The sequence below is a fragment of the Lolium perenne genome, chromosome 2 (assembly GCF_019359855.2).
Source record: "Lolium perenne isolate Kyuss_39 chromosome 2, Kyuss_2.0, whole genome shotgun sequence".
Taxonomy (NCBI): Eukaryota; Viridiplantae; Streptophyta; class Magnoliopsida; order Poales; family Poaceae; genus Lolium; species Lolium perenne.
The window spans coordinates 160,420,299-160,447,604 of NC_067245.2; the positions used below are offsets into that span (position 1 = coordinate 160,420,299).

Genomic DNA, 27,306 nt, shown 5'->3' on the forward strand with positions numbered 1-27,306 from the left:
TTCGTGTGGCACGCAACATATTAGACCAGCTTTGGATGGGTGAATGACCAGTGACGGGCTTCTTCAAAACTGATTTAACCAAGTCCGAAAACCTTCTCGATACAGGCATCCAAGTTCGAACTTAAACAGGCGCTTGCTCGGAGGTCTAGTTATTCCAGTGGTTAACAATAAAGGAGCATGATCCGACAAAGCCTCAATGCGCGGGAGGGCCCGTACAGAAACCCATGGGTTTTTTAATTCCTAATTGGAACCCATAAGTACGCGATCCAACTTTTCATATGTGGGCTCCGGGAGGCTGTTCAGCAAAGCAAATTGTCTCCCGGTCATTGTAACATCTCTTATGTCCAAGCTATCAATGACATCATTAAATAAGAAAGGCCAATATTTATCGAAACGACCTTTACTCATTTCGTGAGAAAATCAACAAATTGAAATCCCCTCCTATAATGATAGGATAGGGATTGTCTTTCATCAGATTAACTAACTAACGGAGAAAGACAGGTTTAAACTTATTCTGGGCTGCACAATACACAACGACAAGAGTCCATGTGAAGTTCTTGAAACGCATCTTCAATATTGGAACCAAATGTGGGTGTAAATCGAACCAGATGTGTTTGCCGACCTATACTTTTCGTGGCCGTAGCTGAACGAAAGGGAAATCTGCGGTAGCGCAGGTGCGCTTCGTGCATGCCTATCTCCACCATCCATTTCTCTCAAATCTAGATCTTTGATTTTTCCTGTGTGTCATTCTCTCTCCTAGATCCAAAATTTTGAGGAATCTTTCTAGAAAAGACAAAGCTCTCTTTTCTCAGAAGAGAATTTTTTCTCCCTCACAGACTGCATGATCCACTCTAATCTAATGCATGGTTGCCAGTTTATAGAGAGGGTGCGCACTGCGCACGTGCTCCAAAAAATCAATCTCCTAAACGAAATCATATGCACCTAGTTGCAAGGGATGACCGGACCAGCAATGCCCATGTACGGATGATATTTTCCTTTGCTCCCCCGCAAAAAAAAAAGATATTTTCCTTTGCTAAATAAATCTGCCTCTGCTACTTAGTGAATAGCACTATTCAAGAACTAATCAACACACATAAGCTGAGAACCAATTGATGCACACATGATTTTGTGCAAAACATGGGCTAGCTTCTTCCTTGGGTGAGCGGCAGTTGCACGCTCGTTGCTCCTCCTCTATGGCATGGACCGTGGCCGCCACAACATAAGTTATCACTGGATAAGCAATACTCTCGATCGGAATCCGATGATAGCAGGTTGCTTACCTTGCCTCCTGCATATCATATGAGATGTTTTCCGCTTATCGCAGCCCTGGATGCGGCGGATGACCTTGTCGAGCGCAAGCCAGAGGAAGGCACAAATGCGTCAGTACTCAGTAGATGCAACCGGCGGCGGGCACACGCATGCGCTCAATCCAGACGGGGTCCAACTTGAGAATAACCTGTCGCTCGCGACCGCGGCAGCACACAGTGCACACTCGAACAGAAGCAGCCGTAGCGGAAGGAATCGATCCAGGTGCGCGCGGTCGATGCCGACGGGGACGTTGAATCAGACCCACCGGACACGCCCGCGCCATGGCAGGGGAGCGCGACACGGATGACCTCGATGCCATTGATGGGCGGCGACGGTAGCAGGCGGCGGACGTCCCGGCCAGTCCAGAGCCGCTGCAAAAAGCCCTCGTCGGCGACGGCGAGTGGCCTGGCGGCCTCCTACAGATCCCAGGACGGGTACGCGTCGTGGGAGGGGAGCACCACATTGATGGGCGTCGACGGAAGCAGGCGGCGGACGTCCCGTCCAGCACCGCCGCAATATGCCGTCTTCGGTGTCCTGGAGAGCTGGAGAGTTGGGCGGGGCGGTGGTGTCACTGCGGTTGCCGTCACTAGTGGAAAACGGGGCAATAGGCCCGGTCCATTTGGGCCTTTAGACCCGGTTCCCGAACCGGGACCAACTAGGCGGGACTAAAGGGGGTACCCTTTAGTCCCGGTTCAAAGATAAACCGGGCCTAAAGGCCTCGACACGTGGTGCGGCCAGGGAGCTCGCGGTGGAAGGGCTTTGGTCCCGGTTCGTGGTACGAACCGGGCCTATGTTTCTCTGCCGCGGCAGAGAATTGCTATTTCTCTGCCGCGGCACAGATTTAGGCTGTACCAGCGTTTCTCTGCCGCGGCAGAGAAACAGGGCGTTTCTCTGCCGCGGCAGAGTTTCAGCAATGCATATATATCATTCAAGAAACCACAAAAAATCGTCATGAATATATATAGACATCGTCAACAGTACACGACATAGTCAACACAGTACACGTAATGCATGCATATTTACAATACAACATGTCCTGAACGAATATCCTCCGCCGTCACGATCTTCCGATAGTGCTCTCCACCTGGGGTAAGGACCTCGGTAATAAAGAATCCCGCGATTTTCTCTTGAATTGCTTTTATTTGATCCGCTGTTATGAGAGTGTCCCGCAGGCGTGTCATCTATATTTAAAAAAGGAGATCAATATATGAATGGAACTCAATACAATAGATGGTACTAATTAAGATTAATTGTGAAAATTTGTTATCGTACACGAGTGTGGTGTATTTGGGCATCCCCACCCTTGGGACAGGACATGTCACGCATGAAGGTGCAGACGTAGTATCCACATAAGTTATTCCCTTGTTCCTGCCTTATACACTTTACGAAAAAATAGTTCGATCAAACTAATAATCAAGCATCGTATTGAAAGTAAATATCATATATAAAGTTTCACGGATATAGCTATATATATAGTACTACTTATAGGGTAATCTTTAAATATAAGCTCCGGTTTCCATTCACCCGGAACAGTATTGATGAACCGTTTCCAAGCCCTGCCGGGCAAAAAATAATGAGTAAATCAGTAATTGATTAGTTGATGATATCTTCGAATTAGAGCAGATGAAGATGCCAATACGAAATTGATTGAAACTACCTCTGGAGGATGGCAGCCATGTCCGCCCATTCCGCATATTCTTTACGTTTCGAGTCCATGACGTTTACGACTCCAAGGTGAAGATCAATGATTAGGAGAATAAAGTGGAAACTGCACAAGCATAGCTCAATGATTACGAGAATAAAGTGGAAGGTGCACAAGCATAATGTATGTTATATATAACACTCACTTGAAGTTGTAGGGAAAGAATATATCCTCTTTGTCTGCTTGCTTCTCTAAAAACATTACGATGTTGTCCTCTGTGTCCTTGGGGTACCGTCGAACCGTAACTTCATGAACTGTGTTTGGGTCTATGAACCCCAGCGGTAGGAGCTTGCCTCTTTTGTATTCCAGCTTCTTCATTCTGCATAATTAAATGTATAGCGTACACAAAGAATATAATGAGGATAATTGTTAGTGCAAATGAATGAGCTACAAACTTAATTACACAAATAAATCACTTACAGGCAGTAGCAACTGATGACAGCTTTGTCGAGGGCGTCTTGATTGAATAACTGAAACAGTTCTTCTAACTCAAGGTTTATCTCGTCTTCCCCCCGGAAGTAATGCTCATCTCTAAGATACACCGTGATGTAGCTTTCACATCTTCGACAGGCTTTCAGGTACCAGTCATGCAACCTTCGCATCTGAGTCCCTAGACGCGCGAGCTCGCCAGGTTTGATGAGATCAGATCAGTATCTATACTTGTTTACCACTTGAGCCGTTGGATAGTAATCTTCGTACTCAACTGATGCTCCCTGAGCTCTAGCCACCCGTTCGATCATCGATGCCGTCTCTGGATCATGATATGGCTCCACGATGAAGTGGGGTGCGGCCTGAATGTCCTGCTGTCCAAGCTGGGCGACTTTTTTTGCTTCTTTGCTCGCTCTAGAGGACTGTCCAAGAGAGCGGTCATAATCAGCTCTCAGCTCAGGTCTCTTCATTCTCGTCTCGGCAAAGTGCTTCACTGTCTGCGGTGGAATAAACATCTTCTTCGGCGCAAGAAACGCCTTTTGCTCTTCAGTCTGCTCATGTGGTAACAACTCTGGAGTCTGTGCCCTCATTGGAGTTGATGATCTCTTCGGAGCTGTAGGAGGTGCCGCGGACCGCTTCCTCTTTTGCTTAGGTGGAGGCGGCGGAGTCTCCTGACGAGGAGGAGGAGGCGGCGGAGTATTTTCACGCGGAGGAGACTGGTCATGGATAGGGGAATCATCATCGCGCAGAGGAGAATCATCACGCGGAGGAGACTGCACAGGTGGCGGAGGAGGCGGAGGTGGCCTGCTTGTTGGCTTCTCACCTGGAAACACAATGTTCTCCTTCCGCCATTGCACGGTGGTTCTACGGGCTTCTCCCAGTTCTTTGATTTCCCCATCTTCACCTGCAGGGTGCTCAAGCACCAACCCCTCATACTCTCTCAACACTTCATCCACCATCACAACAGCAAAGTCGTCTTGGACCGGACGGCAATGGTAAGACCTTGTAGGTAAGAGGATGCCGACCGCCGCCTTGAAGGATAGGTTGAAAACTTTAACATGCAGCTCACAAGGACGGCTCTCAGTGAGATCATCCACGGGGGGGTAGCGAGGAGGCTCGACCACCTGTTCATCATCATCATCATTATCCACCTGCTGAGAGGAAGCCACGCTGCTTTTCCGGTGTGGTTGAGATTGCAGCGGGGCGAGGGCATTGAGCAGTGCAGGATCTACAGCCTGCCCCCGAGCCATCTGAGATGTAAGTACTTGGGTTACCATGGTTAATTGGGCTTGCATGGTGCTCATACCCTCCTCTAAGTTAGCCAGGCGGTCTGTTTCCCTTGCCTTCCTCCTCTCATGGCTTTTATCAGGAAATCTCTTCCTTTCCGCAGGAAAGCCATACTTCCACGGAACGGAGCCTGCTGTGCCTCGTGTTCGTCCGCCGTGTTCTTTGTTCCCAAGGGCGCGTGTCAGCTCATCGTTCTCTCTTTCGGGCTGGAACAACCCCGCCTCCACGTCCCTATGTGCTTTTTCCAGGGCATCAATGGAAACCTTCAGATGAGCTTTCTTATAGATGCACTTCCCTGTTTCTGGATCCAACGTTCCCCCAATCCCGTAGAACCACTCCTTGCACCGTTCGATCCAACCGTGTGTCCCTAATCTGATCCCTTTACTGGTCAGTTCCGCCTCAGCTGCCTGCCACTTAGGACGGTTAGCCCTGTATCCACCTGGACCCAGAATTTGGTGATATAGCTTCAACGCAGCATTTGCCTTATTTATTTCCGACCTTCTCTTAAATTCTTCTGACTCCGTGCTGTACTTCACGAATTCGTCCCAGTGATTTTTTACCTTCTCACTGTCCGGAGTCTTCTTTAACTTGATAAGGCGGCGCAATCTTTTCTTGTGGCTCTTGAATAGTTCGGCCATCTTCTTCTTGCCAAACTCGCGGAGGGCCTGCTCCATCTTGGCCTTTTCAGCGTCACCCCCCTCTTCGGGTACTATGTTGAAATGTGACATGAGCTTGTTCATAATGCTGTTTTTGGCTACATCATCGATATAAAGACCTTGAGCTTCTTCCTCTGCAGACAGCACTAGTCCCTTCGGCTTGTGCCATTCTCGAACGGTGATCGGGACGTGGTCCCTAACAAGCACTCCGCATTGAGCTATAAATGACTTTGCACCTTTCTCTGGAGCAATCGGTTTACCATCCTTTTCGATGTGGGTGATGTCGTGCCTAACACCGTCATCCAACTTTTTGGCCGGGCCTCGCTTCCTCGACTTCACAGAAGAAATGCTCGATCCGGAGGGCTAAAAAAGAAATAGTTCATAGTCAGTACAATTTAATTAGTTAATGCATCTAGTCGATCAACAGCGGCTTAATTAATTTATATACCTCGGTGATAACTACAGTTCGGGAGCCATTATGATGATCTTGTTCCTCACCGGCGCCACTAGGATCTTCTTCCTCAATATTCTCCGCTCCCTCACCGGAGTCATTCAAATAAGTTGCAGTGACATCGTCACCGCCATCATCTGGAATAACGTCGTCGTCGCGATCATCCAGAGTACCGTTTGCTATGAGTTCCTCCACGAAATTTTCTTGAATTTCATCTCTGTCCATGCTTTCTACAACGACCTGCAAGCTATACATAGGAACCATCATATGATCAAATTAAGGATAATGCAGAAAACTGAAAATGGAGTTACATATGTAGTTCTTAACTAAGGATCGATAATATAGTGCTGAAAGCAGATACTGCAGTTACATGCATACATAGATCGGGTTCATGTTTATTTAACCCTAATACATATCAATCACTACTACAACCACTCAACCGCGCAGACCGGGTCCTAGAGGGCGCCGACCGGGTCCTGAGCCGCGCTGGGTGTACCCCCAAAGCCACGGAACAACAATGGGAGCATAGCTAACATGAGATCCCCGCATAACGCTCCATCCGGTCCTATACATGTTGTCTAACGCGTACATGTAACGGCGAACGTGCTGGTCCTCCGCTTCAATGCGCTGAGCTACCTCCTCCGGCGGGGCCGGCTCCCTCTGAAACGACCGTGACCCATAAGACCTCCACCAAAGAATATCCGGGTCGACAACGGGACCCGGATTCCGCACCAAGGTGCGCGACCCGGAAGCTAAGACCTCCCAGTGCCACCCCGGCGGAGCCCAGTCCCGGACCTCCCCCATCTGCTCCATCTCCTCTAGAAGAGTCAGACCACGGCGCGGCGGCTGTCGCGGCATCGTAGCTACGAAAACAAATCATCATATATATATGTACCAACGTTAACATAAATTAAAAAATAAATTCACTACTTAGTCGGCGCCGGCACTACCGTTTGGGGGGCGCCGGCACTACATACTTTATTTTGGGCCGGGGGCGCGGTGGCACTACATACTTACTAACTAACACTAACACTAACTAACTATTTTTTCACTAAAACTAACAATAACTTTTTCACTAACACTAACACTAACTTTTTCACTAACACTAACACTAACTTTTTCACTAACACTAACACTAACAAACTAACTAATTTTTTATCTAACACTAACACTAACAAACTAATTTTTTCACTAACAAACAAACTAACACTAACACTAGCAAACTAACACTAACACTAACACTAACAAACTAACTAATTTTTTATCTAACACTAACTTTTTCACTAACACTAACACTAACACTAACAAACTAACTAATTTTTTATCTAACACTAGCACTAATTTTTTATCTAACACTAACACTAACAAACTAATTAACTAATTTTTTATCTAACACTAACACTAACAAAACTAACTAATGTAATTTTAACACTTGAAAACAAACTAATTAACAAATAATCTAACAAATTAAAAAAAACTTGAAAAAAAGAAGGGCCGGTGGCCGGCGGGGGCTTACCTTGCCGGCGGCTCGGGCGGCGGCCGACGGTCGTCGAGGAGGAGGCGGCGGGCGACGCGGGCGGGCGGGCAGAGAGGTCGAGGCGGCGGGCGACGCGAGCGCGCGGTGGACGGCGACGGATCGGTGGACGGCGACGGCGGCGCGGCGCGCTGGCGACGGCAGCGACGGCGGGCGCGGTGGCCTTGCGGGAGGGCGGCGGCGATGGCGCGCGGTGGCGGCGGCGATGGCGCGCGGCGGTTCGGCAGCCTGGCGGCGTCCAATGCTTCGTCTCCGCGGGATTGATCTCCGCGGAGACGAAGTGTTGGATTTTATACTGGCTTACCCTTTGGTCCCGGTTCGTCTTACAAACCGGGTCCAAAGACCCCCCTTTGGTCCCGGTTTGTAATACAAACCGGGACTAAAGGCCATTTTTGCTGCGTTTTCGCTGCGCGCGCAAAAAAGGCCTTTAGTCCCGGTTTGTATTACAAACCGGGTCCAAAGGCCACTTTTTTAAAAAAGTTTCATTCCCGCCTTATTTCAAATGAAAAAAAAGCCACCGCACTGCCACACGTGTCCACCGCCGCCACCGCCATGCATGTACAGGCCACCGTCGCCACCGCCGTGTACTGGCCACCGTCGCCACCGCCGTGTACTGGCCACCGTCGCCACCGCCATGCATGTACAGGCCACCGTCGCCACCGCCGTGTACTGGCCACCGTCGCCACCGCCACCGCCTGGCCACCGCCGTGTACTGGCCACCGTCGCCACCGCCATGCATGTACAGGCCACCGTCGCCACCGCCGTGTACTGGCCACCGTCGCCACCGCCGTGTACTGGCCACCGTCGCCACCGCCACCGCCTGGCCACCGCCGTGTACTGGCCACCGTCGCCACCGCCATGCATGTACAGGCCACCGTCGCCACCGCCATGTACTGGCCACCGTCGCCACCGCCATGCATGTACAGGCCACCGTGGCCACCGCCGTGTACTGGCCACCGTCGCCACCGCCGTGTACTGGCCACCGTCGCCACCGCCACCGCCTGGCCACCGCCGTGTACTGGCCACCGTCGCCACCGCCATGCATGTACAGGCCACCGTCGCCACCGCCGTGTACTGGCCACCACCGCCACCGCCGTGTACTGGCCACCACCGCCACCGCCGCTTCCACGTGCCTCGCCCCGCCGCCACCGCCATGCGACGTGTAGATCCCGCTTCCACGTGCCACGCCCCGCCGCTTCCCCGCGCCACCTGTCGCCGCCGCTTCCACGTGCCACGCCCCGCCGCTTCCCCGCGCCACCTGTCGCCGCCGCTTCCACGTGCCACGCCCGCCGCTTCCCCGTGCCACCTGTCGCCGCCGCTTCCACGTGCCACGCCCCGCCGCTTCCCCGCGCCACCTGTCGCCAAACTTGCCGCGTCGCTGTGCTATAAAGCGCCGCGTGCGCGCGGAACCACACGTCGCCGTCGCCTCCGTTCATTCGTCGCCGGGATGCCGCCGCGCCGTCGCGGCTCGTCCGGCTTCCGTGGCGTCCGAGCGCGGCCGAACGATAGATTCTACGCCGAGATGCGCGCCGGTGGCTTCCGGCTCACCCTCGGCCCAAGCAGAGTTTCATTCCCATGGATGAAGGGAAGGGTTGGGAAATCTCCCGTGGAGCAGCTTCTCGAAGATGTCGTTGGTGCACACGCCCTACGACATCTTCGGAAGCTGCTCCTCGGAATTTTTCCCTGCAAGCCCCTAAACGACTACATCTCATCTAACAGTGTTGGGGAAAGGGCTGGGAAATCTCCCGTGGCGCAGTTTCTCGAAGATGTCGTTGGTGCACACGCCCTACGGCATCTTCAGAAACTGCGCCTTGGAATTTTTTCCTGCAAGCCCCTGAACGACTACATCTCATCTAACAGTGTTGGGGAAAGGGTTGGGAAATCTCCCGTGGCGCATCTCCACTTTTAATATCTTACATACAGTTACATGATTACACAAAAATAAATGAGAAATTGATTGCCATGTTGAGATACTCGTTTGTGCCATGAACATTCTTCAATTAACTTGATGATGGAGCATCTTCATCATTTAATTAATCTTCTTCGGCCGTAACCATGGAGCATCTTCATCATTTAACTTGATGCTTGGATCAATGTTCACTCTGAAGGGTGGAATTTCATCAAACTGATTATAATCTTCTGACATGTCTGTCTTGTCCTCCACTCCCACGATGTTTCTTTTTCCAGAAAGAACTATGTGGCGCTTTGGCTCATCGTTTGATGTATTTGTTTCCTTATGTTTCCTTTTTCTTGGTTTGGTAGACATATCCTTCACATAGAAAACCTGGGCCACATCCTTGGCTAGGACGAATGGTTCGTCTCTATACCCAAGATTGTTGAGATCCACTGTTGTCATTCCATACAACTTGTCTACCTGAACCCCGCCTCCTGTTTTGTTGACCCATTTGCACCTAAACAAAGGGACCTTAAAAGAAGGTCCATAGTCAAGTTCCCATATATCCTCTATGTAACCATAATATGTGTCATTTGGGCCTTCATTCATTATTGCATCAAACCGGACACCACTGTTTTGGTTGGTGCTCTTTTTATCTTGGGCGATCGTGTAAAATGTATTCCCATTTATCTCGTACCCTTGGAAAGTCACTACAGTCGAAGATGGTGTCTGGGCCAGCAAGTACAACTGATCTTCAATATGTTTGTTATTCCAGAGATGTTTTTGCAACCAACCGCCGAAAGTCGACATGTGTTCACGTCTAATCCAATCGTTCGACTGCCCCGGGTTCTGGGAGCGTAGAAAGTTCTTGTGGTCACCGATATACGGAGCCACCAAGGTGGAACTTTGTAGAACTATGTAGTGTGCTTGAGTCAAAGAAATCCCGTCCCTACATATCATTGATTTCCTTCCTAGCGTGCCTTTTCCACTTAGTCTCCCTTCATGCCGTGATTCAGGAACACCAATCGGCTTAAGGTCAGGAATAAAGTCAACACAGAATTCAATGACCTCCTCTGTTCCATAGCCCTTGGAGATGCTTCCTTCTGGCCTAGCACGGTTATGAACATATTTCTTCAAGACTCCCATGAACCTCTCGAAGGGGAACATATTGTGTAGAAACACATGACCGAGAATGGAAATCTCATCGACCAGGTGAACGAGGAGATGTGTCATAATACTGAAGAAGGATGGTGGGAACACCAGCTCAAAACTAACGAGACATTGGACCACATCATTCTGCAACCTCGGTAGAATTTCTGGATTTATTACCTTCTGAGAAATTGCATTGAGGAATGCACATAGCTTCACAATGGGCAGTCGAACATTTTCCGGTAGAAGCCCCCTCAATGCAATCGGAAGCAACTGTGTCATTATCACGTGACAGTCATGAGACTTCAGGTTCTGGAATGTTTTCTTCTCCATATTTATTATTCCCTTTATATTGGAGGAGAAGCCAGACGGGACCTTGATACTGCTAAGACATTCAAAAAATATTTCCTTCTCTGCTTTTGTAAGAGCGTAGCTGGATAAATGACGTCCTTTAACTCTCTCATGCAGCTTTTTGGGGTCTTTCCAACATTGCTGGTCCTCCCGTGCTTCTGGTGTATCTTTTGTCTTCCCGTACACACCCAGAAAGCCTAGCAGGTTCACGCAAAGATTCTTCGTCACGTGCATCACATCGATTGAAGAGCGGACCTCTAAGACTTCCCAATAGGGTAGATCCCAAAATATAGATTTCTTCTTTCACATGGGCGCGTGTCCGGCATCGTCATTCGGAACAGACCGTCCGCCAGGACCCTTTCCAAATATTACATCTAGATCCTTGACCATACCAAATATATCAACACCATCACGATGGGGAGGCTTCCTCCGGTGATCAGCCTCACCGTTGTAATGCTTGCCTTTCTTTCTTACGGGATGGGTAAGCCTAAGAAATCGACGATGCCCCAGGTACACGACCTTCTGACCTTTTTCCAAATAATCACCTTCGAGCTCATGTAAACAGTGTGTGCATGCATTGTATCCCTTGTTTGACTGTCCTGAAATGTTACCAAGAGCAGGCCAGTCATTGATGGTTACGAAAAGCATCGCTCTTAGGTCAAATTCCTCCTGCCTGTGCTCGTCCCACACACGTACACCTGCTAGGGACCACAGCTGTAGAAGTTCTTCGACTAATGGCTTCAGGTACACATCAATGTCGTTCCCGGGTTGCTTCGGGCCTTGTATGAGCACTGGCATCATAATGAACTTCCGCTTCATGCACAACCAAGGAGGAAGGTTATATATACAAAGAGTCACAGGCCAGGTGCTATGGCTGCAGCTCTGCTCTCCAAAAGGATTCATGCCATCTGTACTTAGACCAAACCGTAAGTTCCTTGCATCCTGTGCAAAGTTTGGGAACTCTCTATCGATTTTCCTCCATTGGGAGCCATCAGCAGGGTGCCTCAACATCACGTCTTTCTTATGGTCTTCTTTGTACCATCGCAACAACCTAGCATGCTCTTTATTTCTGAACAAGCGTTTCAGCCGTGGTATTATAGGAGCATACCACATAACCTTGGCAGGAACCCTCTTCCTGGGGCGTGATACGTCTCCAACGTATCGATAATTTCTTATGTTCCATGCCACATTATTGATGTTATCTACATGTTTTATGCACACTTTATGTCATATTCGTGCATTTTCTGGAACTAACCTATTAACAAGATGCCGAAGTGCCAGTTGCTGTTTTCTGCTGTTTTTGGTTTCAGAAATCCTAGTAAGGAAATATTCTCGGAATTGGACGAAATCAAAGCCCAGGGGCCTATTTTTCCACGAAGCTTCCAGAAGTCCGAAGGAGAGACGAAGAGGGGCCACGAGGGGGCCACACCCTAGGGCGGCGCGGCCCCCCCCTTGGCCGCGCGGCCCTGTGGTGTGGGGCCCCCGTGCCGCCTCTTGACCTGCCCTTCCGCCTACAAATAGCCTCCGTGACGAAACCCCCAGTACCGAGAGCCACGATACGGAAAACCTTCCAAAGACGCCGCCATGGTCGCCTCCGGTGTGATGTGTGAGTAGTCTACCCCTGGACTATGGGTCCATAGCAGTAGCTAGATGGTTGTCTTCTCCCCATTGTGCTATCATTGTCGGATCTTGTGAGCTGCCTAACATGATCAAGATCATCTATCTGTAATTCTATATGTTGCGTTTGTTGGGATCCGATGAATAGAGAATACTTGTTATGTTGATTATCAAAGTTATATCTATGTGTTGTTTATGATCTTGCATGCTCTCCGTTATTAGTAGATGCTCTGGCCAAGTTGATGCTAGTAACTCCAAGAGGGAGTATTTATGCTCGATAGTGGGTTCATGTCTCCGTGAATCTGGAGGGGTGACAAGAACCTCTAAGGTTATGGATGTGCTGTTGCCACTAGGGATAAAACATTAGTGCTATGTTCAAGGATGTAGTCACTAGTTACATTACGCGCAATACTTAATGCAATTGTCTGTTGTTAGCAACTTAATACTGGAGGGGGTTCGGATGATAACCTGAAGGTGGACTTTTTAGGCATAGATGCAGTTGGATGGCGGTCTATGTACTTTGTCGTAATGCCCAATTAAATCTCACTATACTCATCATGATATGTATGTGCATGGTCATGCTCTCTTTATTTGTCAATTGCCCAACTGTAATTTGTTCACCCAACATGCTGTTTGTCTTATGGGAGAGACACCTCTAGTGAACTGTGGACCCCGGTCCAATTCTCTTTACTGAAATACAATCTACTGCAATACTTGTTCTACTGTTTTCTGCAAATAATCATCTTCCACACAATACGGTTAATCCTTTGTTACAGCAAGCCGGTGAGATTGACAACCTCACTGTTTCGTTGGGGCAAAGTACTTTGGTTGTGTTGTGCAGGTTCCACGTTGGCGCCGGAATCCCTGGTGTTGCGCCGCACTACATCTCGCCGCCATCAACCTTCAACGTGCTTCTTGACTCCTACTGGTTCGATAAACCTTGGTTTCTTACTGAGGGAAACTTGCTGCTGTACGCATCACACCTTCCACTTGGGGTTCCCAACGAGCGTGTGCTTTACGCGTCATCAAGCTAAATTTCTGGCGCCGTTGCCGGGGAGATCAAGACACGCTGCAAGGGGAGTCTCCACTTCTCAATCTCTTTACTTTGTTTTTGTCTTGCTTAGTTTTATTTACTACTTTGTTTGCTGCACTAAATCAAAATACAAAAAAATTAGTTGCTAGTTTTACTTTACTTGTTATCTTGTTTGCTATATCAAAAACACAAAAAAAATTAGTTACTTGCATTTACTTTATCTAGTTTGCTTTATTTACTGTTGCTAAAATGGCCAACGCTGAAAATACTAAGTTGTGTGACTTCACAACCACAAATAATAATGATTTCTTATGCACACCTATTGCTCCACCTGCTACTACAGCAGATTTCTTTGAAATTAAACCTGCTTTACTGAATCTTGTTATGCGAGAGCAATTTTCTGGTGTTAGTTCTGATGATGCTGCTGCCCATTGATGTCTACGTTCCCCCTCCTTTCCTGTAGACAGTGTTGGGCCTCCAAGAGCAGAGGTTTGTAGAACAGCAGCAAGTTTCCCTTAAGTGGATACCCAAGGTTTATCGAACTCAGGGAGGAAGAGGTCAAAGATATCCCTCTCATGCAACCCTGCAACCACAAAGCAAGAAGTCTCTTGTGTCCCCAACACACCAAATAGGTGCACTAGTTCGGCGAAGAGATAGTGAAATACAGGTGGTATAAATATGTATGAGCAGTAGCAACGGTGCCAGAAAAGTGCTTGGCGCGTAGTTGATGGTGGTGGTATTGCAGCAGTAGTAACACAGTAAAACAGTAAACAAGTAGTAGTAACTCAGCAGTATTTAGGAACAAGGCCTAGGGATTACACTTTCACTAGTGGACACTCTCAACATTGATCACATAACAGAACAGATAAATGCATACTCTACACTTTTGTTGGATGATGAACACATTGCGTAGGATTACACGAACCCTCAATGCCGGAGTTAACAAGCTCCACAATAATGCTCATGTTTAAGTAACCTTTAGTGTAAGATAGATCAACGCTACTAAACCAAGTACTAGCATAGCATGCACACTGTCACCTTCATGCATATGTAGGAGGAATAGATCACATCAATATTATCATAGCAATAGTTAACTCCATAATCTACAAGAGATCATGATCATAGCACAAACCAAGTACTAACACGGTGCACACACTGTCACCATTACACACGTGCAGGAGGAATAGAACTACTTTAATAACACATCACTAGAGTAGCACATAGATAGTAGTGATACAAAACTCAGATGAATCTCAATCATGTAAAGCAGCTCATGAGATCATTGTATTGAAGTACATAGGAGAGATTAACCACATAGCTACCGGTACAGCCCCGAGCCTCGATGGAGAACTACTCCCTCCTCATGGGAGCAGCAGCGGTGATGAAGATGGCGGTGGAGATGGCAGCGGTGTCGATGGAGAAGCCTTCCGGGGGCACTTCCCCGCTCCGGCAGCGTGCCGGAACAGAGACTCCTGTCCCCCAGATCTTGGCCTCGCGATGGCGGCGGCTCTGGAAGGTTTCTGTGGGTTTCGTCGAACGCATCAGGGTTTCTGATCCAGGGGCTTTATATAGGCGAAGAGGCGGCGCAGGAGGGCTGACAGGGGGGCCACACTATAGGGCGGCGCGGCCCCCCCTCTGGCCGCGCCAGCCTATAGTTTGGTGGGCCTGTGGCCCCCCTCTGACCTCTCTGGTGTGTTCTGGATGCTTCCGGGGATTCTAAGATCTTTGGCGTTGATTTCGTCCGATTCCGAGAATATTTCGTTACTAGGATTTCTGAAACCAAAAACAGCAGAAAACAGGAACTGGCACTTCGGCATCTTGTTAATAGGTTAGTTCCAGAAAATGCACGAATATGACATAAAGTGTGCATAAAACATGTAGATAACATCAATAATGTGGCATGGAACATAAGAAATTATCGATACGTCGGAGACGTATCAGCATCCCCAAGCTTAGTTCTGCTCGTCCCGAGCAGGTAAAACGATAACACAGATAATTTCTGGAGTGACTTGCCATCATAAACTTGATCATACTATTTGTAAAGCATATGTAGTGAATGTAGCAATCCAAGACAATGGTAATGACATGAGTAAACAACTGAATCATAAAGCAAAGACTTTTCATGAATAGCACTTCAAGACAAGCATCAATAAGTCTTGCATAAGAGTTAACTCATAAAGCAATAATTCATAGTAAAGGCATTGAAGCAACACAAAGGAAGATTAAGTTTCAGCGGTTGCTTTCAACTTGTAACATGTATATCTCATGGATATTGTCAACATAGAGTAATATAACAAATGCAATATGCAAGTATGTAGGAATCAATGCACAGTTCACACAAGTGTTTGCTTCTTGAGGTGGAGAGAAATAGGTGAACTGACTCAACATTGAAAGTAAAAGAATGGTCCTCCATAGAGGAAAAGCATCGATTGCTATATTTGTGCTAGAGCTTTGATTTTGAAAACATGAAACAATTTTGTCAACGGTAGTAATAAAGCATATGTATCATGTAAATTATATCTTACAAGTTGCAAGCCTCATGCATAGTGTACTAATAGTGCCCGCACCTTGTCCTAATTAGCTTGGACTACCGGATCATCACAATGCACATGTTTTTACCAAGTGTCACAAAGGGGTACCTCTATGCCGCCTGTACAAAGGTCTAAGGAGAAAGCTCGCATTGGATTTCTCGCTATTGATTATTCTCAACTTAGACATCCATACCGGGACAACATAGACAACAGATAATGGACTCCTCTTTTATGCATAAGCATGTAACAACAATTAATAATTTTCTCATATGAGATTGAGGATATATGTCCAAAACTGAAACTTCCACCATGGATCATGGCTTTAGTTAGCGGCCCAATGTTCTTCTCTAACAATATGCATGCTTAACCATAGGGTGGTAGATCTCTCTTACTTCAGACAAGACGGACATGCATAGCAACTCACATGAAATTCAACAATGAATAGTTGATGGCGTCCCCAGTGAACATGGTTATCGCACAACAAGCAACTTAATAAGAGATAAAGTGCATAATTACATATTCAATACCACAATAGTTTTTAACCTATTTGTCCCATGAGCTATATATTGCAAAGGTGAATGATGGAATTTTAAAGGTAGCACTCAAGCAATATACTTTGGAATGGCTGGAAAATACCATGTAGTATAGGTAGGTATGGTGGACACAAATGGCATAGTGGTTGGCTCAAGTATTTTGGATGCATGAGAAGTATTCCCTCTCGATACAAGGTTTAGGCTAGCAAGGCTTATTTGAAACAAACACAAGGATGAACCGGTGCAGCAAAACTCACATAAAAGACATATTGAAAACATTATAAGACTCTACACCGTCTTCCTTGTTGTTCAAACTCAATACTAGAAATTATCTAGACCTTAGAGAAACCAAATATGCAAACCAAATTTTAGCATGCTCTATGTATTTCTTCATTAATGGGTGCAAAGCATATGATGCAAGAGCTTAAACATGAGCACAACAATTGCCAAGTATCACATTACCCAAAACATTTATAGCAATTACTACATGTATCATTTTCCAATTCCAACCATATAACAATTTAACGAAGGAGAAACTTCGCCATGAATACTATGAGTAGAAACCAAGGACATACTTGTCCATATGCTACAGCGGAGCGTGTCTCTCTCCCATAAAGTGAATGCTAGGATCCATTTTATTCAAACAAAACAAAAATAAAAACAAACCGACGCTCCAAGAAAAAGCACATAAGATGTGATGGAATAAAAATATAGTTTCAGGGGAGGAACCTGATAATGTTGTCGATGAAGAAGGGGATGCCTTGGGCATCCCCAAGCTTAGACGCTTGAGTCTTCTTGATATATGCAGGGGTGAACCACCGGGTGCATCCCCAAGCTTAGAGCTTTCACTCTCCTTGATCATAGTATATCATCCTCCTCTCTTGACCCTTGAAAACTTCCTTCACACCAAACTCGAAACAAACTCATTAGAGGGTTAGTGCATAATCAAAAACTCACATGTTCAGAGGTGACACAATCATTCTTAACACTTCTGGACATTGCATAATGCTACTGGACATTAGTGGATCAAAGAAATTCATCCAACATAGCAAAAGAGGCAATGCGAAATAAAAGGCAGAATCTGTCAAAACAGAACAGTTCGTATTGACGAATTTTAAAATGGCACCAGACTTGCTCAAATGAAAATGCTCAAATTGAATGAAAGTTGCGTACATATCTGAGGATCATGCACGTAAATTGGCTTAATTTTCTGAGCTACCTACAGGGAGGTAGACCCAGATTCGTGACAGCAAAGAAATCTGGAACTGCGCAGTAATCCAAATCTAGTACTTACTTTACTATCAAAGACTTTACTTGGCACAACAAAACACAAAACTAAGATAAGGAGAGGTTGCTACAGTAGTAAACAACTTCCAAGACACAAATATAAAACAAAGTACTGTAGCAAAATAACACATGGGTTATCTCCCAAGAAGTTCTTTCTTTATAGCCATTAAGATGGGCTCAGCAGTTTTAATGATGCACTCGCAAGAAATAGTATTTGAGGCAAAAGAGAGCATCAAGAGGCAAGTATGAAACAAATTTAAGCCTAACATGCTTCCTATGCATAGGAATCTTGTAAATAAACAAGTTCATGAAGAGCAAAGTAACAAGCATAGGAAGATAAAACAAGTATAGCTTGAAAGATTTCAGCACATAGAGAGGCATTTCAGTAACATGAAAATTTCTACAACCATATTTTCCTCTCTCATAATAACTTTCAGTAGCATCATGAGCAAACTCAACAATATAACTATCACATAAAGCATTCTTATCATGAGTATTATGCATAAAATTATTACTCTCCACATAAGCATAATCAATTTTATTAGTAATAGTGGGAGCAAATTCAACAAAGTAGCTATCATTATTATTCTCATCAAGTGTAGGAGGCATAGTATAATCACAACAAAATTTACTCTCCATAGTAGGTGGCACCAAAAGACCACTATCATTATAATCATCATAAATAGGAGGCAAAGTATCATCAAAGAAAATTTTCTCCTCAATGCTTGGGGGACTAAAAAGATCATGCTCATCAAAGCCAGCTTCCCCAAGCTTAGAATTTTCCATATCATTAGCAACAACGGTGTTCAAAGTATTCATGCTAACATGTTCCATGGGTTTTTTAATTTTCGGATCAAACCATCCATGTTTTAAATCAGGAAATAGAATAAGAAGCTCATTGTTGTCCATTATGCCAAACTAGTGTAAACAAGAAACAAAAAGTTGCAATTGCAGGATCTAAAGGAAATAGCTTCGAGCACAAACACAATGGCGCCAGAAAAGTACTTTACCTGGAACCGAAGTATGAGAGCCTTTTACCTTTCCTCCCCGGCAACGGCGCCAGAAAAGTGCTTGATGTCTACGTTCCCCCTCCTTTCCTGTAGACAGTGTTGGGCCTCCAAGAGCAGAGGTTTGTAGAACAGCAGCAAGTTTCCCTTAAGTGGATACCCAAGGTTTATCGAACTCAGGGAGGAAGAGGTCAAAGATATCCCTCTCATGCAACCCTGCAACCACAAAGCAAGAAGTCTCTTGTGTCCCCAACACACCAAATAGGTGCACTAGTTCGGCGAAGAGATAGTGAAATACAGGTGGTATAAATATGTATGAGCAGTAGCAACGGTGCCAGAAAAGTGCTTGGCGCGTAGTTGATGGTGGTGGTATTGCAGCAGTAGTAACACAGTAAAACAGTAAACAAGTAGTAGTAACTCAGCAGTATTTAGGAACAAGGCCTAGGGATTACACTTTCACTAGTGGACACTCTCAACATTGATCACATAACAGAACAGATAAATGCATACTCTACACTTTTGTTGGATGATGAACACATTGCGTAGGATTACACGAACCCTCAATGCCGGAGTTAACAAGCTCCACAATAATGCTCATGTTTAAGTAACCTTTAGTGTAAGATAGATCAACGCTACTAAACCAAGTACTAGCATAGCATGCACACTGTCACCTTCATGCATATGTAGGAGGAATAGATCACATCAATATTATCATAGCAATAGTTAACTCCATAATCTACAAGAGATCATGATCATAGCACAAACCAAGTACTAACACGGTGCACACACTGTCACCATTACACACGTGCAGGAGGAATAGAACTACTTTAATAACACATCACTAGAGTAGCACATAGATAGTAGTGATACAAAACTCAGATGAATCTCAATCATGTAAAGCAGCTCATGAGATCATTGTATTGAAGTACATAGGAGAGATTAACCACATAGCTACCGGTACAGCCCTGAGCCTCGATGGAGAACTACTCCCTCCTCATGGGAGCAGCAGCGGTGATGAAGATGGCGGTGGAGATGGCAGCGGTGTCGATGGAGAAGCCTTCCGGGGGCACTTCCCCGCTCCGGCAGCGTGCCGGAACAGAGATCCAGTCCCCCAGATCTTGGCCTCGCGATGGCGGCGGCTCTGGAAGGTTTCTGTGGGTTTCGTCGAACGCATCAGGGTTTCTGATCCAGGGGCTTTATATAGGCAAAGAGGCGGCGCAGGAGGGCTGACAGGGGGGCCACACTATAGGGCGGCGCGGCCCCCCCTCTGGCCGCGCCAGCCTATAGTTTGGTGGGCCTGTGGCCCCCCTCTGACCTCTCTGGTGTGTTCTGGATGCTTCCGGGGATTCTAAGATCTTTGGCGTTGATTTCGTCCGATTCCGAGAATATTTCGTTACTAGGATTTCTGAAACCAAAAACAGCAGAAAACAGGGACTGGCACTTCGGCATCTTGTTAATAGGTTAGTTCCAGAAAATGCACGAATATGACATAAAGTGTGCATAAAACATGTAGATAACATCAATAATGTGGCATGGAACATAAGAAATTATCGATACGTCGGAGACGTATCACCCATCTTAATAATTTTGTTGAACTATGTGAAATGCAAAAATATAAAGATGTAGATGGTGATATTATTAAACTAAAATTGTTCCCTTTCTCATTAAGAGGAAGAGCTAAAGATTGGTTGCTATCTCTGCCTAAGAATAGTATTGATTCATGGACTAAATGCAAGGATGCTTTTATTGGTAGATATTATCCCCCTGCTAAAATTATATCTTTGAGGAGTAGCATAATGAATTTTAAACAATTAGATACTGAACATGTTGCTCAAGCTTGGGAAAGAATGAAATCTCTGGTTAAAAATTGCCCAACCCATGGACTGACTACTTGGATGATCATCCAAACCTTCTATGCAGGACTAAATTTTTCTTCGCGGAATTTATTGGATTCAGCTGCTGGAGGTACCTTTATGTCCATCACTCTTGGTGAAGCAACAAAGCTTCTTGATAATATGATGATCAACTACTCTGAATGGCACACGGAAAGAGCTCCACAAGGTAAGAAGGTAAATTCTGTCGAAGAAACCTCTTCCTTGAGTGATAAGATTGATGCTATTATGTCTATGCTTGTGAATGATAGGACCAATATTGATCCTAATAATATTCCATTAGCTTCATTGGTTGCACAAGAAGAACATGTTGATGTAAACTTCATTAAAAATAATAATTTCAACAACAATGCTTACCGGAACAATTCTAGTAACAACTATAGGCCATATCCTTATAATAATGGCAACGGCTATGGTAATTCTTATGGGAATTCTTACAACAATAATAGGAGTTCACCCCCTGGACTTGAAGCCATGCTTAAAGAATTTATTAGTACACAAACTGCTTTTAACAAATCTGTTGAAGAAAAGCTTGGGAAAATTGATATACTTGCTTCTAAAGTCGATAGTCTTGCTGCTGATGTTGATCTTTTGAAATCAAAAGTTTTGCCTAATGAGAATCATCATAATAAAATTGTTACCACAGCAAATGCCATTCAAGTTAGAATTAATGAGAATATAAGATTAATGGCTGAACTGCGTGCTAGGTGGGATAGAGAAGAAAATGAAAAACTAGCTAAAGAGAAGAATATAGCTAAAGTTTGGACTATTACCACCACTAGTAATGCTAATGCTACACATGTTGCTGCACCTCCTACTAATACTAATAAAAGAATTGGTGTTATCAATGTTTTCACTTCTAATGCAAAGCGCGAAAAACTGCCTGAAACTGCTAAAACTGCTGAAACTGCTTGTGATAAAGCTGCTGAAATTTTTTCCAACATTGGGGATGATGATCCCATTGCTTTAGATTATAATGGTTTGAATTTTGATGATTGCCACATCTCTGAAGTTATAAAGTTCTTGCAAAAACTTGCTAAAAGTCCTAATGCTAGTGCTATAAATTTGGCTTTTACACATCATATTACAAATGCTCTCATAAAAGCTAGAGAAGAGAAACTAGAGCGTGAAACCTCTATTCCTAAAAAGCTAGAGGATGGTTGGGAGCCCATCATTAAGATGAAGGTTAAAGATTTTGATTGTAATGCTTTATGTGATCTTGGTGCAAGTATTTCTATTATGCCTAAGAAAATTTATAATATGCTTGACTTGCCACCGCTGAAAAATTGTTATTTGGATGTTAATCTTGCTGATCATTCTACAAAGAAACCTTTGGGTAAAGTTGATAATGTTCGTATTACCGTTAACAATAACCTTGTTCCCGTTGATTTTGTTGTCTTGGATATTGAATGCAATGCATCTTGTCCCATTATATTGGGAAGACCTTTTCTTCGAACTGTTGGTGCTATTATTGATATGAAGGAAGGTAATATAAAATATCAATTTCCTCTCAAGAAAGGTATGGAACACTTCCCCAGAAATAGAATGAAGTACCCTTTTGATTCTATTATGAGAACAAATTATGATGTTGACACTTCGTCTCTCGATAATACTTGATACACACTTTCTGCGCCTAGCTGAAAGGCGTTAAAGAAAAGCGCTTATGGGAGACAACCCATGTTTTTACCTACAGTACTTTGTTTTTATTTTGTGTCTTGGAAGTTGTTTACTACTGTAGCAACCTCTCCTTATCTTAGTTTTGTGTTTTGTTGTGCCAAGTTAAGCCGTTGATAGAAAAGTAAGTACTAGATTTGGATTACTGCGCAGTTCCAGATTTCTTTTCTGTCACGAATCTGAGTCCACCTCCCTGTAGGTAGCTCAGAAAATTAAGCCAATTTACGTGCATAATCCTCAGATATGTACGCAACTTTCATTCAATTTGAGCATTTTCATTTGAGCAAGTCTGGTGCTATTTTAAAATTCGTCAATACGAACTGTTCTGTTTTGACAGATTCTGCCTTTTATTTCGCATTGCCTCTTTTGCTATGTTGGATGAATTTCTTTGATCCATTAATGTCCAGTAGCATTATGCAATGTCCAGAAGTGTTAAGAATGATTGTGTCACCTCTGAATATGTCAATTTATATTGTGCACTAACCCTCTAATGAGTTGTTTCGAGTTTGGTGTGGAGGAAGTTTTCAAGGATCAAGAGAGGAGTATGATGCAACATGATCAAGGAGAGTGAAAGCTCTAAGCTTGGGGATGCCCCGGTGGTTCACCCCTGCATATATCAAGAAGACTCAAGCGTCTAAGCTTGGGGATGCCCAAGGCATCCCCTTCTTCATCGACAACATTATCAGGTTCCTCCCCTGAAACTATATTTTTATTCCATCACATCTTATGTGCTTTTTCTTGGAGCGTCGGTTTGTTTTTGTTTTTTTTGTTTTGTTTGAATAAAATGGATCCTAGCATTCACTTTATGGGAGAGAGACACGCTCCGCTGTAGCATATGGACAAGTATGTCCTTGGTTTCTACTCATAGTATTCATGGCGAAGTTTCTCCTTCGTTAAATTGTTATATGGTTGGAATTGGAAAATGATATATGTAGTAATTGGTATAAATGTCTTGGGTAATGTGATACTTGGCAATTGTTGTGCTCATGATTAAGCTCTTGCATCATATGCTTTGCACCCATTAATGAAGAAATACATAGAGCATGCTAAAATTTGGTTTGCATATTTGGTTTCTCTAAGGTCTAGATAATTTCTAGTATTGAGTTTGAACAACAAGGAAGACGGTGTAGAGTCTTATAATGTTTTCAATATGTCTTTTATGTGAGTTTTGCTGCACCGGTTCATCCTTGTGTTTGTTTCAAATAAGCCTTGCTAGCCTAAACCTTGTATCGAGAGGGAATACTTCTCATGCATCCAAAATACTTGAGCCAACCACTATGCCATTTGTGTCCACCATACCTACCTACTACATGGTATTTTCCGCCATTCCAAAGTAAATTGCTTGAGTGCTATCTTTAAAATTCCATCATTCACCTTTGCAATATATAGCTCATGGGACAAATAGCTTAAAAACTATTGTGGTATTGAATATGTAATTATGCACTTTATCTCTTATTAAGTTGCTTGTTGTGCGATAACCATGTTTACTGGGGACGCCATCAACTGTTCATTGTTGAATTTCATGTGAGTTGCTATGCATGTCCGTCTTGTCTGAAGTAAGAGAGATCTACCACCTTATGGTTAAGCATGCATATGTTAGAGAAGAACATTGGGCCGCTAACTAAAGCCATGATCCATGGTGGAAGTTTCAGTTCTGGACATATATCCTCAATCTCAAATGAGAAAATTATTAATTGTTGTTACATGCTTATGCATAAAAGAGGAGTCCATTATCTGTTGTCTATGTTGTCCCGGTATGGATGTCTAAGTTGAAGAATAATCAATAGCGAGAAATCCAATGCGAGCTTTCTCCTTAGACCTTTGTACAGGCGGCATAGAGGTACCCCTTTGTGACACTTGGTGAAAACAATGCATTGTGACGATCCGGTAGTCCAAGCTAATTAGGACAAGGTGCGGGCACTATTAGTACACTATGCATGAGGCTTGCAACTTATAAGATATAATTTACATGATGCATATGCTTTATTACTACCGTTGACAAAATTGTTTCACGTTTTCAAAATCAAAGCTCTAGCACAAATATAGCAATCGATGCTTTTCCTCTATGGAGGACCATTCTTTTACTTTCAATGTCGAGTCAGTTCACCTATTTCTCTCCACCTCAAGAAGCAAACACTTGTGTGAACTGTGCATTGATTCCTACATACTTGCTTATTGCACTTATTATATTACTCTATGTTGACAATATCCATGAGATATACATGTTACAAGTTGAAAGCAACCGCTGAAACTTAATCTTCTTTTGTGTTGCTTCAATGCTTTTACTTTGAATTATTGCTTTATGAGTTAACTCTTATGCAAGACTTATTGATGCTTGTCTTGAAGTGCTATTCATGAAAAGTCTTTGCTTTATGATTCACTTGTTTACTCATGTCATATACATTGTTTTGATCGCTGCATTCACTACATATGCTTTACAAATAGTATGATCAAGATTATGATGGCATGTCACTCCGAAATTATACGTGTTATCGTTTTACCTGCTCGGGACGAGCAGAACTAAGCTTGGGGATGCTGATACGTCTCCAACGTATCGATAATTTCTTATGTTCCATGCCACATTATTGATGTTATCTACATGTTTTATGCACACTTTATGTCATATTCATTCATTTTCTGGAACTAACCTATTAACAAGATGCCGAAGTGCCAGTTGCTGTTTTCTGCTGTTTTTGGTTTCAGAAATCCTAGTAAGAAAATATTCTCGGAATTGGACGAAATCAAAGCCCAGGGGCCTATTTTTCCACGAAGCTTCCAGAAGTCCGAAGGAGAGACGAAGAGGGGCCACGAGGGGGCCACACCCTAGGGCGGCGCGGCCCCCCCTTGGCCGCGCGGCCCTGTGGTGTGGGGCCCCCGTGCCGCCTCTTGACCTGCCCTTCCGCCTACAAATAGCCTCCGTGACGAAACCCCCAGTACCGAGAGCCACGATACGGAAAACCTTCCAGAGACGCCGCCATGGTCGCCTCCGGTGTGATGTGTGAGTAGTCTACCCCTGGACTATGGGTCCATAGCAGTAGCTAGATGGTTGTCTTCTCCCCATTGTGCTATCATTGTCGGATCTTGTGAGCTGCCTAACATGATCAAGATCATCTATCTGTAATTCTATATGTTGCGTTTGTTGGGATCCGATGAATAGAGAATACTTGTTATGTTGATTATCAAAGTTATATCTATGTGTTGTTTATGATCTTGCATGCTCTCCGTTATTAGTAGATGCTCTGGCCAAGTTGATGCTAGTAACTCCAAGAGGGAGTATTTATGCTCGATAGTGGGTTCATGTCTCCGTGAATCTGGAGGGGTGACAAGAACCTCTAAGGTTATGGATGTGCTGTTGCCACTAGGGATAAAACATTAGTGCTATGTTCAAGGATGTAGTCACTAGTTACATTACGCGCAATACTTAATGCAATTGTCTGTTGTTAGCAACTTAATACTGAAGGGGGTTCGGATGATAACCTGAAGGTGGACTTTTTAGGCATAGATGCAGTTGGATGGCGGTCTATGTACTTTGTCGTAATGCCCAATTAAATCTCACTATACTCATCATGATATGTATGTGCATGGTCATGCTCTCTTTATTTGTCAATTGCCCAACTGTAATTTGTTCACCCAACATGCTGTTTGTCTTATGGGAGAGACACCTCTAGTGAACTGTGGACCCCGGTCCAATTCTCTTTACTGAAATACAATCTACTGCAATACTTGTTCTACTGTTTTCTGCAAATAATCATCTTCCACACAATACGGTTAATCCTTTGTTACATCAAGCCGGTGAGATTGACAACCTCACTGTTTCGTTGGGGCAAAGTACTTTGGTTGTGTTGTGCAGGTTCCACGTTGGCGCCGGAATCCCTGGTGTTGCGCCACACTACATCTCGCCGCCATCAACCTTCAACGTGCTTCTTGACTCCTACTGGTTCGATAAACCTTGGTTTCTTACTGAGGGAAACTTGCTGCTGTACGCATCACACCTTCCACTTGGGGTTCCCAACGAGCGTGTGCTTTACGCGTCATCAGGGCGCTCGCCCTCAACATCACCAGGATCATCTCGTCTGATCTTATACCGCAATGCAGTGCACACCGGACATGCATCCAAATTCTCGTACTCATCGCGGTAGAGGATGCAGTCATTAATGCATGCATGTATCTTTTGCACATCTAATCCTAGAGGGCAGACAATCTTCTTCGCTGGCGGGCAATTCGTTACCCCTTGGAAACTTCCTCTTAATTATTGTCAGCAACTTTCCAAATCCTGAGTCAGTGACACCGTTCTCTGCCTTCCATTGCAACAATTCCAGTGTGCTGCCTAGCTTTTTATGGCCATCTTCGCAAGTTGGGTATAACAATTTGTTGTGATCTTCTATCATCTTGTCGAGGGCCAACCTTTCCTTTTCAGTTTCACATTCTCTCCTTGCATCAGCAATGGCCCGGCCAAGATCATCATCAGCAGGCTCATCTGGTGCCTCTTGATCTTCTACTTCATTGTCTTCATTGCCTTCTGCAGTATCATCGTATTCAGGGAAATTGGGATAACCGTCATCATCCTCTTCCTCTTCGTCATTGTCTTCCATCATAACCCCTCTTTCTCCGTGCTTGGTCCAACAATAGTAACTGGGTATGAAACCGGATCGCAGAAGGTGGCTGTGAATGAGACTCGAGTGAGCGTAATTTACTTTATTCTTGCAGTCCACACATGGACAATACATGAAGCCACCATGTTTGTTTGCCTCCGCCACGGACATAAAATTATCCAGGCCCGCAGTGAACTCATCAAACCGTCGGTCAATGTACATTCATTGCCGATTCATCTGCATGATATAATTAAGCTGATCAAAACCATTACAGAACATCACGATGTATATATACACATGCATTTTATCAATTGCAGATGAAAAGGATAAAGTTGTTAACCTCGATGAAGAAGAAAAAAGCAAGTTAAGTGTGGCTTGA

The 27,306-nt window shown here is 44.7% G+C and overlaps 1 pseudogene; it reads right to left on the reverse strand.

The window, feature by feature from the left end:
• Window positions 1-5,794: 5,794 nt before the first annotated feature.
• Window positions 5,795-27,149, reverse strand: LOC139835646 (uncharacterized; annotated as a pseudogene).
• Between the last annotated feature and the right edge of the window lie 157 nt (window positions 27,150-27,306).